This window comes from Triplophysa rosa, linkage group LG5 (assembly GCF_024868665.1).
Source record: "Triplophysa rosa linkage group LG5, Trosa_1v2, whole genome shotgun sequence".
NCBI classification, from domain to species: Eukaryota; Metazoa; Chordata; class Actinopteri; order Cypriniformes; family Nemacheilidae; genus Triplophysa; species Triplophysa rosa.
In genome coordinates this window covers 4,326,279-4,341,442 of record NC_079894.1, presented here as the reverse complement: position 1 = coordinate 4,341,442, position 15,164 = coordinate 4,326,279, and the positions used below count along the sequence as shown (strand labels likewise).

Sequence of the window (15,164 nt, the reverse complement as noted above, 5' to 3'; positions counted from 1 at the left end):
TAATACAGGGCAATAAAAACAGGATTGCAACTGGCAGAGAGCAGCAGTCGCTGAGGAGGGCAAATCAAAAAAAAGTGTAAGAAATTAAAGATCAAGAAAGATTTTTTTATCTGCCTATGCTTTCTAACCTCCATTTTGTGCTTGGATGCAGCTAAATTGCCATCTGCTGGTTAGTATTGGTACTGCAGTCTTATTTAGTGCTGAGATGAGGGAAGGTTTCTCAAGCGAGGACTTTGTCTGCTCTCATTGTGCTGAAATTAAATTTATTTTTTGGTCTGAGCACTGCATGGAATACATTAAGTCTGTCGAGTCAAGATGTATTTGAATCATTTTATATTGTGTCAGTCAGGTAGTCTCAGTCTATGCCGAGATTTATGGGAGTGCTGCACACACAAGAGGTTCTGCCTGGAATGTAAAATAAAAATAAAAACCTCCCATTTTGTTTTTTCACAATTTTGATAAAAGTCTTTCTTTAACGATTCCTGCAATTTTATATTTGCATATGTATAAATAAGCTTGTGTGCATGATATGCTAGTGAAAGCTTGTGTGTATGCTATACTAGTGAGGAAACATGTAAAATAGTGTGTATTCATCAAGTCGTACGATTGGATGACAGTGGAATTGGTAACTTGGTAACCAACAGTAAAAAAAACAGAAACCGGAGAGACATCATTCAAGGAAATAGCCAGGGGTTAATTTGGGATTTGTTATGTGGCGGGGCTCTGTGGGGGATTTTGAGGGGTCCGAATACAAAGCTTATACTCTTACCTTTCCTTGTGTGAATATCAAATATCTTGAATATTGAATATGTCCACAGAATTGTATCTATGACCTGTGTGTTTCCAGTACTTATCTGTCAAAACGTCATACAACATTCGCAATGATTGAGATGATCCTTGCTGCCGCACACACCATGAACAAACCGCTTTAAATGCTTGAGTTTGATTAAAATGACGTCATTTGGAAGTCGAGCCACACTGCTCATTATGACTTGAAACGTTAAAACAAGTTTCTACAACATGCAAAAAGTGCGCGACTGGGCGCTGCATAAAGGAAACACAAGAGCTTTACTCTTCGGAGAGAGTAGGGCATAGGGATGAGCACTTCGGAATGGAGCGCAGGGAATGATTTCTGCACGCACACGGTTAATGTACACTGTAAAAAGGTTACTGTAATTTTTACAGTAACTTACTGGCAACTGGGTGCCAGTAAGTTACTGTAAAAGTGTTTACAGTAAACCGTTTACAGTGTTTACTGTAATGTCTTTTCACAGTAACAATACGGTCTACTGTATTTTCATATATTTACTGTAATTACTTTTACAGTAATAATATTGCCTACTGTATTTTCATATCTTTACTGTAATGTATTTTCACAGTAATACCACTATCTACTGTATTTCATTTACAGTACTAGAATTTATTTCCTAGTACAGAATCAGGATTTTTTTTACGATTTGGGTTTATCTTTAAACAAAATAAATTTTCTACCTGTAAAAAAACGATCTATAATTCACAAGTTGCAATAAAGTTGAAGAAACAGGTCTACTCACAGCAGTTAATGTTTTATTTTAAACAGAATTTCATCTAAAAATACTCAGAAAACCAGGGAACAAAACAACAAAACAATGCATTGAGAACTGACGAGAAAAATGAAGGAAACAGAGTTAAAAACATACAAACCACTTAATGTTTTTACCAATGCCTATCTACAGGTTGTTGTTAAAATGTCATAGGTCAAAGAGCATACGGGTCACATGACAATAAACATGCCTGATGCAGTATGTCCGAAATGTAATAATACTACTCCCACAAAAACTATATAGAACATACTGTTTTAATGGTAGATAGGTAAGTACTTAATTTAAATCTCAAATCAAACTCAAATCAAACAGCAAAAAAAAAACATCTTTGTTTTGTTTGTAGTGTTATCGTCAGTAGTGCTTTATTTCATTACTCAACAAGCTCGTTGATAAAAGATGCCACAAGGATTCAGGCTGCTGATTTTTCTTCTGTGTCTGGCTGATGTGTGATTTTGATTGGCATTTAGTGCTATCAGGGTGTGTTCTCAGAATGAACCTGCAAGCACAAGAAAAAAACACATTATTTAAGCATTATTTATAAACTGAATTTACATTACAATATTTGCATTACTTCTAAATGTATAAATATCAATATTTATAAACTGTTTATGAATGAAAGATGAATAAAATGAAGACACAATATTTTTAAAATACATTTAATTCCTAAATATTTAGGGAAAACCAGACCAAAATCTAACTGTTGAGTCAGGGCAGAGATTCAACTGACAGCTGTCAATTTCAGTATAATTTACAGTAACACTGCTCAAGTGTTTTAACAGTTAAAGGGATAGTTCACCCAATAACGAAAACCGTGTCACCATGTAATCACTGTCTTGTCATTTCAAACCTTTATGACTTGCTTTCTTCAGCAGAACACAAAAGAAGATGAAGAATTTTGGTAAAACAAAACCATATGCCCCCATTGACTTCTATTGTATGGACACAAAACTGAAGTCAATGAGGACCAACAGTTTTCTGTTACCAACATTTTTCAAAATATCTTTTGTGTTCTGCTGAATAAAGAAAGTCATACAGGTTTGAAATGACAAGAGGGTGAGGAATTTTTTTGGGTGAACAATCCTTTTAATTTGTGTTCCGAAGATGAATGGAGGTCCTATGGTTGTCGAACGACTTGAGGGTGAGTAATTTTTGGGCGGAGCATCCCTGTAATAATGGTTAATTAGTTTATGATTACCTCTGAATGAAGTCCAGTGTATTGGTGGCCGCTTCCTGGTATTGCACATTGAAAATCTGTTAGCTCTTGTGGCTCTATGATGACTCTGCCCTCCACTGTCAGCATCCATTTTTTGGCACGGAAAACAGAATCTCCTGTAACAGACACCATCATAGCAGCTTTTTAGAAAGGGTAAGGAAAAACTATTGCTACAAATCATGATTCTTGAGACTATTTTTCACCATTATTGTCACCATAATAAAAAATATATATTCACATGCTAATATATTATGATAAAATTATTCATGCATATACAAAAAAATCTAAAGTTCCTTCTCCAGAACTACCGGTCTGTATGGTGTGTTCCATTTAGTATTGATTGTCCTTCACCTTGCAATTTAATTTAATTTAAACATTTTTCATTAGCCATGGTATTTAAAAAAGCATGTTGATAAACTTACCAAGTGCGATCAGTCTTGGGGTGCTGGGCACAGAGAGGGATCCCTCTACATCTGCTGGAATTGCAGTCATCTAAAAGTACAGCAATTAACAGGCTGAGAGAGATTCATTACATGTATGAAGAATATACTTAAAGTGATATACTTAAATCTGTTATCATTTACTCACCCTCTTGTCATTTCACACCTGAATGACTTTCTGCCTTCCACAGAACACAAAAGAAGATATTTTGAAAAATGCTGTTAACTGGACGCCTTTCACTTGCAAATAGTTTTGTGTCTATACAATAGAAGTGAGTGGGGTCCAATGCTGTTTGGTTACCAACTTTCTTCAAAATATCTTCTTTACAGTCTTAGGTACCTGTAAAAGTTTGATGATAAATGATTACGAAAATTAAATTATACCTAAAATGCTTGACATATAAATACAAAACAGGAAATACAACCTCTGTTTTAGTGTTGCCTCACTTTAGCTTACCAGTTTTGACGGTAACGACCAGAAAAAGGCTCATCCGACGTCCCAAATGGCACAGATCTAACAGCTAACTTCAAATAAAAACAAAAGATGCACTTCAAAATACAGTATTCCATTTGTTTCTAAAAATTGCAGCGGTCCATTTACTTATTTTAATCTTTTGAAAGTCTGAAAAAGAAATCTCAAAAAATATGCAAGTGCTGTTCATCACATGAATAGACAGGTAACTGACAAATTACATTATAGATAGATAAATTAGGGCCATATAATTTTTAGTTTACTAAGTTTTTGTGTGTTATATTTGTCCACATACATTACTGCAGTATACTATAGAATTTACTATAGTAAAATTCCTAGATATTATAGTGTTTTTGAACCTTACTATAGTATACTACAGTGTTTACTACAGCTTATCAATTCACTACAATGGCACTACAATTTTCAATAGCAAATACTACAGTACATACAGTATTTTAGAGTGTTCAAGTTAACCGGACTTTTATTTTGGGAAGACGCTTCAGTTTTAGTGTGTGTGACAATAGCTTCACTCAAACAGTAAAAATGCTTGTAAAATAAACTCTCAGAGCAACTCTGGAGATGAAGTTCATGTGTTCATATCCATCTACTTATATGGACTCAATGCAGCCGGAAAACTCGCATAATAGAAGTAAAATAGCGGTGCGCCATTGATTAAAGCACAACGACAAACCCACTTCATACAAAGACTCTGTCTAATGCACATGACAAATTTTCGTGCGCTGCTACACAAACCCAAGTTTTTTTTAGCACAAACAACCCTGGGAAGGTTTGAATTTTTTAATACAAACATTGAATACGCTAATAAAATATTTTAAACTCATATTTCATGTCCAGTTTTTCTCATGTGGCAAGTAGCTATAATAAGCGGGATAATGTACAGTATTACTTACCAGTTTCCACTGTTTTGACGGTAACGTTACGTTAAATGCCAGAAAAAGGCTCCACGGACACCTCCAACATTCCAAATGGCACAGTTCTAACAGAAATGTTTTAATAAAAACAAAAAATAGATATGATATTCAATCAATAACATGTAAATCCACCATACGTGCTTAAATGTGACTTTATTGGAATGCTTTCACTGACTTTAGGGTGGGGAAGGGGTTCTGAGGGGAAAAAGGCTCGTAACCGGTTTAATAATGCTATTCTCACCCAAATTGCCCCACTAATTCATGTTTGGTTGTTAACAAGTTAATGCATTTGAAAATATCTGAGTTTTACTTAAAATAATTACAGAAGTAATACTAACCTTTTTGTTGAGTCATTCCTCCGTTATCTGCCACTCCCAACAAATGAAAAAAACTTGAAAAGAAATCTCCCTTTTCATTGGTCAGTTTTCGCGGGCATTTGCACTACTGTAAATCGATTTACAGTAGAGAAGAATTACAGTAGTGAGCATACATTTTCCCATAATCCTTTGCTCTTTACAGTATAATACTGGTTACACATTTAACAGTATTATACTGTGCATATTACTGTAAAATACTGTTCAATTTACAAAAATCTGTTACAGTGTACGACCGCGAGTTGGGTTACTATGTTGCATATAGATCCGTTTTTCCGCGTGTATACACTGAGAAAAAATTTAAATTGTTACTTAAATTTGAGATTTATACTGAGGCACGACGGAAGGCTCCATAACACCAGAAGATCCCCACATATGTGGGGAGCAGAGCGAGACCTTCAGCCAATGGCCCGGCCCAGTTTAACCCCTCGAAATAGTCACTTAGTCATTTGTATGGATTTAATGCGCGCTACGACAGACTTTATTTGGCAAATGTGATTCTCATAATTTGCATTTTTATTTACTGCAAAAACAACCACACTCCACTTTTTTTGGAAATAGGCTCATTCTCCAACTCCCCCTGAGTTAATAAGTTGAGTTTTACCGTTTTGGATATGATATGATTAGGAACTATACTCCCATTTCGGTGTAATAATCAAGGAAGTTTGCTGCCGGCGCAGTGATATCACGCTCCTTGTGCAAGCAGTTGGTCATGTTGGCTATGTTGACGGAAGTTAGCTTATTTCCACATGCTCTGCGTGATATCACTGCGCCTGCTGCGGACACGTTACTGCAGCAAACTTCCTTGATTATTACACCGGAATGGGAGTATAGTTCCTAATCATATCGGCCTAGTAAATCGCAACTTTTCATTTTCCGCCAGACTTTGCTCACGATATAAGTACAGAAGAGTCAAGTTTTAAATTGGAAAAATATCGAAACTCTTTGGTCATTTTTGAACGCGATGCTACTGGTCTAATTGGATTCAATGATCTATGCTAAGCTATGCTAAAAGTGCTATCGCCAGACCCTGAGATCGGCTGAATAGATTCCAAAACGGTAATACTCCACTTATTAACTCTGGGGGAGTTGGAGAATGAGTCTATTTTCAAAAACAAGTGGAGTGTTCCTTTAAGCAAGCTAAAAAACTTTTTTGTGAATTAACCCTCTGGGGTCTGATGTGTTTTGAGGCCATTCAGACGTTTTAGCATGCCTTGACATTTGTGCTTTTTCAGTAGTTTATAAACACATTCATGTCTAAAGTCTTATTTTACTGTAATCAGGACAAACTGTGCTACAATCATATGCAAGCAACATGTATGCACATTTTTCCGAAATTCTCTGTTTCCATCACTCTTTTCTGACGCAATAGTTCATAAAAACAGACTGATGGAAACAAAGCTTATTAGATGGCCTGACTAATATTGTGGAACATTATTATTGCTCTGTATGCTTGTGTAAGATTTAACACTGCTGTTAATGTGTGTGGGTGACGCATATTCCAGCATTGATCAGATTCCAATACCAGCCAACGCTCATCTGGTTTTAAGGCCACTCAAAAGTGGGCGTCGTATTTCAACGCCCACAATAATGCCAGCTAACTTCATTAGATCTAGTCATCGGACGTGTCTATCACTTTCACTTGCAATCTCTCTGCTCTGACAGACAGCCGTCAACTGTGAAAAACAGTGCGAGGTCTTTCATGACACTGTGATTCAGTTGATTACCTTCATGTGGGTTATGCAAGAATGTAAATGGCCCTCGTGCAGATTTAATATTTGACGGATCTGATGTCATCACTTTGTGTTATCTCTGTCTGATTTATTTATTTGTTGTTTGATATTCAAAAGGCAAAATGATTCACTGATTGGGAGCGTTTGACATCTATTCTGCAGTTTTGAAATCCAGACGTTCTGTGTGCATCACAAAGAGTTACGTCCTGTAGCATTACAGTGATACTAATTCTTGTAATGGTTCCTGTCTCTCTGAATGTACGTCTGAGTGTTGTCTTGTTGTGACGTGTTATAGTTTCTGACGTGATGATATGTCGGCTTTTGTCTATTTAAAGCTCTGCTGCGTGAACAATGTTTTGAGAGGCGTCTTGTTGAAAGTCAGTTTTACCCTGCTGGGCTTCTCTTTACAAGGAAAGAAATAAACACTATAGAGACTTTCAAACCATTTGCTGTGATTGTACGATATGTTGTTTTATTGGGTTCGTGACCAAAGTAAAAAACGCCGACAACCACTAAGCGCTTGTTTGAGTTGCTGTACCATAAACATTTTTTTAACAGTCGGAGACTTTAAAGGGAATTTTTCAGATAATACATTGAAATAAAATAAAAACTCCTGTACCTTCATATGCAGTACAGAGCTGTTACAATGAGGATAAATTGAACACAATTAAACAGAAGTTTTTATGGATCCGTGTATAATTGTCATTCGTAAGAGAAGTAGATGCTTAAAAGCACCATTCAGACTGAATTATGATTGTTAACATGAGACATCAGCAGTTTTAGTGCAGTTTGGTAATTTGATTAAATTCATATTGATGCGGTTTTGATTCAATTTCGATTCAGAATCGATTCGATTCAATATTGATTATTTATCAACATTTCATTAAAAATGTTAGTTTTGGAGACATGGAATCCATCTTTAAATATACATGCTGGAAACTGAAACCCTCCAACTTAAAACATTGTAAATGTTCAGAAGTGAAATTCATCAACATGAGACATGTTAAAGATATGAAGTGGTCTTAAACAGGGGCGTAGCTACATGGTGGCCATGGGTGGCCACAGCTACCCCTGAATGATGGATGGCCACCTATCTGGCCACCTCTGTTGTGCGAAGCAGTTTTAAGATGTGTGTCGGAGTTTAAGGAGTGCTGCGCAGATCATTTAGCGTATGCACTGAAAGTAACGAGAGAACATTACTCTCGCGTTAATATGATGTCATACGCTGATGCACTGACGCAAACAGTCTGAGCGCTACAGCTGAACAGCTGCTAACCGCTTCGTGACAGTGTACTGTCTGTGTACCATTGAAGTTCATCGCGAGCAGAAGGATCAGGTCACTAAAATCAGTCTTGTTTAACTGGATTTCATTCATTAATTAAATTTTCGCGAAAGTTTAAGTTGGGGTACTGCAATGTTTATTTTCTATAAAAAGATTCTAACTTACTGCAAATGATAGTTAGCAAATTATTTTAAAATAATGTTAGCACATGAAAGCATTGCAAATAAATTGCTTACTTTACGTTCTTTGTGTATGTTTTTGACCAGCCACCTATGTGTAATGAAGAATTGGTGTAAATTACAGTAGAAGTTAAAGAATTTCTGTCTGTAAGGATTTTTTGGTCACCCAAATTTTTTGGGTCTTACCTGGCCACCTCTAAAAGTTCTGGCTACTCCCCTGGTCTTAAAAATGAAAGTTCTAATAACAGCCTAACAACATAAACATAAACAAAAAGCGTTTGTCTGGACATTTTTTGATTGTCCGATTTTTCTGCACTAAAGGGCTGTGTCCACCGAGGCGTTTGAAGTGAAGAAGTGAAGTACGGATATTCACATCTTCTGAAGCATGGACATTAAGAATCGATTCGGGATTTCCTGAATCAGTATCCATTTGTTAAACTGAAGATGGATTAAAATCGGAGAATCGATATTTGTTACCCAGTGCTACATTGTGATTTAGTCAAATGGCTATTTTTTCCCATACGACAACACTCTGTTTCTCACAATGTCTCCTCGTCGCCTTTTTCAAGGGTGCAGTGAGGTTTTGATTGCATCTTTATACCATGTTACATTTAGTCATCTTATCCACGCTTTGTATGGTTTATTGTCCTCCAAATAAAACACAATCCAGCCGTATCTGGGTCGTAGAATCAGTATCGTTAATCTTGGTCCTGTATTTTCCCCTAAAGAGATTTCTTGGGCGTCTTCACAGCATACATCATAAATGCCGTCTCTTTCCCCTGTACACCAGTGGGCGTGGGATCAGCCCGAGGTCTGCTATCCGCTGTGGCAAGGGCTCTCGTGAAGATACTTTGGCATTATTATAGCAGAGGGACTATCGGAAAGGGACTGTTAAATAATGTATATATGCCCGCTTGATCTCCGCAGCCGCTCGTGTGTTCAATAGTGCAGAGCCTGTGGGTGGGATTGTGAACACATACATTCAACGTCTGTGACAGGCGTGATATGATGTATTATGTCTTTGGTATTATTACACCGGGCAGAGGATAGTGATTAAGTAAAGCAGGCAGTCGTTTTGCCGTGCGGTAACTTACCGCAAGCAATGGAGAGATGTTTTTTCTCTGTGTAAGCAGAGAGAACAGCAGGTGTTGCTGTAAGAGTCGGACCGCCTGTAATGGAGTCTTGAGCAGCCTGGGGATTTGGCTCTGAATTCGGTTAGCGCCTCTCAGATGTGTCAAAATGTGAAAATCATGCTGTTCTCTCTCTAGGGTAAACTGAGAGTATCACTGATTTAGCAACCCATGCATTTATGATTTTCACCCACCAAATACATTCAGAACAGTTGATCATCAATAGTGTGAACGTGGGAGTATGTGAGAAATATTGGCACTGGTTCCAAACACAGCTGTCGACGAAACATGTTTGTCGGAGTGTAAACGTAGACCGACTGATCGGCTTTAGCGTGTACATTTCCAGAGCTTTGCAGAAGAGCATTGTCTCTCCTTTGTACTGACATAAAAATGTACAGTGAACACAAATGTACAAAACACCAGTTTGTAAGAAGAGAACCAGACAGTTGGGAGTTTTAAAAATCAGAGGTGATTTTAAATGTCAGAACCACTTAGTCAACAAAGCAATTCTTTTACTCAAGTTAAAGGAGGGATGTGAGGGACAGGCGTGGGAATGTACCAATGTAAAATAATTTTGTAAAAGAATGTTAAAAAATGTATAACACTCGTAAAATGAAGTTGCTACAAAGGGTTCTTTACAGCAAAGCCACAGAAGAACCATTTTTGTATCCCCGAATAACCATTTACTCAAAGGTTTTTATAAGAACTAGTGATTATTTCTTTGTAAGAAACCTTGGTAACACTTTACTTAAAGCCTTTATGCACAATGCATTATAAAGGGTTATTAAAGGGTATGATGCATTATAATTGTTCACAATGTGTTTTGTAATACATTAAATGTTGTTGTAAAAGATTGTAACCAATTTAAAAATGCAAAGTATGTAAAAGTGTTATAATGTAACTTTAGTTACACAGCAATGCATTATAAGGTGCATTACAATGCATAATTAATACATTAAAGGGGTCATATGGCGGAAGTACGTGTTTTTCTGTGTGTTTGGTGTGTTATAAGTTGCCCATGCATGTATTAGCACGTAAAATTGCACAAATGAAAGTGTGGGAACAAAAGATTCATTCTATCTAAAAGCGAATGCTCAACCAGACTTGCCTGAAACGCCTCGTGTAACCACACCCCGGCGAATCTACGTAACTTTGACTAAGACCGCCCAAATCTACACGTAGTTAAGGTGGGCGTAATTGTAAATTTCATTGTATCGCCTGTCAGTACAATTGCTTTGGAACCTGATGTTCCAAATATGGTAAGAGGTGTTACAATTCCGTGAAATGCTTGCAGTATTTGACCAATCACTACGCACTGGTTAACTGGCCAATCATAGCACACCTCGCTTTTCAGAGCGATGAGCTTTGTAAAAAATCAACGCGTTTCAGAGAGGCGGTGCAAAGAGGAGATTCATACATGCACGGTATGTGGAAAATACAACGTTTTTTAAACTTTAAATATTGTAAGTAAAAGTATTATTTTATTAATTTATTTGTATATATAATATTAATATGTATTATATTTATATATAGATTATTTAGTGTATTAGTTATTATTTAGGTAAATTTAGTTTATACAAGGCTGAATGGCAAAAAAACCTGCACACATAAATCTTTACAAACCAAATCCAAACCATCTCTATATGTGGTTTGAAGTGCAATTAAAATAGTTTTCTAGGAAATATGCATTTAAACATCACATTTTAAGTTGTATTTCAGATGTAAATAGTATTTCAGGTTATCTTAGGTTGGTTTGGTGTGCTGAATATTGTCAATACACCGATTTATCCTAATTCTTTCCTCATTTTTGAAACTAATAAATTATGCGAGATTACATGAGAGACATGAGCACTTTTCCACCTTCTTTTTCCAGACTGACAGCTAGTCTCAGTGCTTGTGTGAGAAAGTATTAATGCCTACCGACAATTGCTAGGGCAGCTGATGTACAATAGACACTTCATATACATCGAATACGCTGTCTAATGCTCAGCTTGGTGTCCTTTGAGTTTATATTTTTCTATTCCTCAGAAAAAGTTAAACCGTAAAAAAATATATTTTTTTAGAATTTCAAATCACGTTGATAAGCACATGTGTACATGTATGTGGCTTCAAATCCAAACGCAATGGATTTCTAGAGATGTGTTCCCACATCTAAAAGATTCCTTTGTCGTTCAGAATGTGACACTTTTGCTGTATGCAACATCACACACATCAGATGTCATAGTGGGTAGAAATAGCATCCAATAAAAACGTATCTACTGTCACCAAATGCTCAGAGAACTACATATGACAGCTACTCGCATCTTTTCCACCAATTCCATACCACCGTACACTACACACTATGCAGTGTGAAATAAAATGAGGAATACATCACCGTCTGTTGCACAGCATGAGTTTATTTCCCATAAACCTTAGGACAAACATCCAGCATTCTGTCACCTCTTCATACATCAAGTGTGCTTGCTCATTGTAGATTGTGCTTTGTGCTGACAGCAAGCACATCATTACTATAGCAACCAGTGTAGATGTGGCAGAAAATCACTGTATATTGCTATTACATACAAATCTGCCATTGTCTGCAGTGTGAAACCGTGGATGATCTTGGTCAAATTCCCACAATAGCAACCATACTGATACAGAACGATAGAAAGACAGAAATCTCTGAATGTTGATGGTTTACATATCGTCGCTGTAGGGCGGAATCCTCACATCTCCAAAACCATTATTTTTCAGGAAATTAAAAAACTGCATTTTTTTTAGTTATTAAACATTGTATCGTTAAAGTTGGTATTATACCTTATATTGCTATCATATACTGTTGTGTACCAACATTAACACAACATTTCCCCAAAACCATGTTTATTCGTAGATACAAGGTTTATGACTTGGGAGCAGGGAGATACGAGATTACGCTGTCATTGATAAGAATGGTACGGACACAGACGTCGCTGCTGCCAGCAGTGTTCATCAAAGTCTGCGGTCGCGTTGAGCCTTTTGACAAGAGACGAGGCTTTAAGAGCTAATGAAAGCTAATGATTGTGGTTACATACATCTTCGTAAATTCTATTTTAAACATTAGAGCTATGAGTGATGCAATACCAAAATAAAACGTTAAACAGGCTGTCTAATATAGGCGGAAATTAATCTGCACGCAAATAAAGTCGGCTGTCGCGTTGAGCCTCTTGACAAGAGAAAAGGCTTGAATTGTTAACCAAAGCTAACGACTGTGGTTACATACATCTTCCTAAACTCTATTTTAAAGGTTTAAGAACTATAAGTGATGCAATACAAAAAGCGATGAGCTGACTAGGCTGTCTAATAGGCGGAAATTAGCCGAATCTGCTCGCAAACTTACCTTCGTGGCTCACGGGCTTCCTTCTGCACCGAAGCATTACAGCTATCGATTTTTAACAAAACAGGCCTACTCAAATGTATCTAACCTAACTATTTTCACTCGTTATTGTCTAAAAAACTTTCAATCAGGAGACTTAATGCCGAGAAGCTCCCGCGGAGTGAAGAAGAGGTGGAGTTACGAGACTTCTCAGACAGTTGAAGTGTCCAATGGAGTTAAGAGATTTGCTCTCAAGCTATTTTCAACACTTTAGATTGGTTAATAATTTGTAAAAATAACAGACCCACATGGGGACTGACCAATAGCATCGATTTGTGAAAAAATATGAAATTGACCAAATTTGGACATAGGAGGTTTCCTCCCGACAGCGACGATATACAACTTGAAGCTTACAAAGAGAAACGAATAAATGTCAGGATGTTAATTTCTTCACTTACTGTATATTAGGGGTGTGACGACAACACAATTTCCTTACGCAATAGGGAGGCTCAGAGATGACGTATTTTTGTATGCAAAACCAGGAAGCGAGTTAGCATTTAAGGACTTCCGGTTCCATCGGCCCAAAGTCTAGGGTTTTTTTAATGGGTTTTTGGTAAATCGCCTGAAATAAGGTCTGTGGTGAACAGAACCTCTAAATATTTTCATGTTTTATTCTATGACATAAAACACACAAATTTTAACCCGCTTGTGATTTTTTTAAAGCCTTATTGTGTCTTAAAAATGGCGGTTGCTAACCAGTTGCTAAAAGCTACTACTTCCTTTGGTGGGGACGTCAGACGTGATCGCGTATATAAAGCTCACAAATAATGCAACATGGGCACAAATCTCTTAAAACGTAGATGTGGATTCATTCACGGAGTAATTACTCACCAGGGAACACATTTTTAATAAAGTTTGAAAGAGTTGCCGAAGTCGACCTTTAAGTGTAGTCTGTTTATACCATCGTGTTAGCGTTTTACTTCTGCCGATTCAAAAGTAACAAATGTGGTGTTAAATTGTAAAGATTATCTTGATAGACATTACGTGTAAACATCATAAACCTTTGTTAATCCCAGAACTTATTTTTTGTGATCTTCCAAAAGTCTATAGGAAAAATGCATGAGCTTTCGGTCGAGGGAACCAGCACGGCACTTACTTCCGGGTTAGCCTACAAAAATACGTCATCTTATAAAATGACATCTCTTCTTTGCTTACATATGTGTGGGCCCAAATTAATCAAATCACTTTTATTGTCACATCACCACAGCACAAGTGCCTTGGTGAGTGAAATTCTTGAGAGCGTGCTCCAGAGAGTGCAGAAACAATTTACATATAGACAGTACCATTAACATACTTACAGACTTATACAGATGACAACGTGCAATATACACATACATATACAGTACTCAGTACACACAGTGTACTATTAGACATACTTACAGTTATCAATACACATTATACACCATATGTACACATTCTACATTATGTACACACATATACACACAATAATATGTGAATTAGGACATTAAAGTAGTTTTTATAAACAAGCCTTACCAAAAAAAAACATTACTTGTTTGCATTTTTGAGACAAAACAATAGCAGTGATATATTTTAAAATATGTCAGTGAAAGCCATTTCAGTTTACACAGCTCTAACATTTATTTTACTCAGTGGTTCTCAAACTGGGGTCCCCAAGATGGATCCAGGGGGCCCACAGATTTTGTGCCATTTAATGAAATATGGAAATGTATCATTGATTTCGTGCATTCAAACATCAGAAACCAACCAAAAGTATTTATGTTTCAGCATTGTATAACTGAATAGAATTGTAATTAAACCAAAAACGTACGGTCAACATTATACGTTTTTATTTGGGGGGGGGCGCAAGGCGATGTACTCTACACAAAGGGGGCCTTACAACAAAAAGGTTTGAGAACCACTGGTCTAGGATTATAGTCATAGGCCCTGTATGGAAAACCACCCCACAATTAATCATCCAATGACCTCCAATTTTCAATGATCCAATCAATTTCCAAAGAACCAAATTCATGCCACGCCCTTCTTTTTTCTCATTCTAGAAGCACTCAGATATACGTCACAATTTGGAAGAAAACACCATCATAACTTGCATTTATTCCGACTTCATAGATGCATAAAAAGCAATAAAATCACAGATGAAGTTAAACGTCCAGTGTATGAAATTTAGCGGCATCTAGCTGTGAGGTTGCGAATTGCAACCAGCGACTCACTCCACCCCTCCTCCTCCCTTTCGAAGCGCTACGGAGGCTTACACAGAGCTAAGATGTCATCTCGTTTCACTTCTTTGCCGAAGGAGATAGCGTATTTACGAAACGCGTTCTGTGGAGCACTTTGTCCGTTTAGTGCTACCCGCGATGTAATAGAAATCGCTAAAAAGTTATAAAAACATAACGGTTCATTGTGTAAGGTCTTTATACACATCTGAAGACATGTTATGCATATTATATTGCATTTAT

At 36.9% G+C, this 15,164-nt stretch overlaps 1 protein-coding gene and 1 long non-coding RNA gene across 4 annotated transcripts in view; one reads left to right on the top strand and one right to left on the bottom strand.

The window, feature by feature from the left end:
* Nucleotides 1–15,164, top strand: part of astn1 (astrotactin 1) — a 229,441-nt gene that overhangs the window by 165,052 nt on the left and 49,225 nt on the right. The window lies entirely within an intron of this gene.
* On the bottom strand, nt 3,439–4,968 carry LOC130553946 (uncharacterized). Its single transcript, XR_008962926.1, has 3 exons — nt 4,620–4,968; nt 3,694–3,761; nt 3,439–3,576 (listed from the first exon to the last, which is right to left on the bottom strand). It is a non-coding gene; the product is annotated as an uncharacterized LOC130553946 (long non-coding RNA).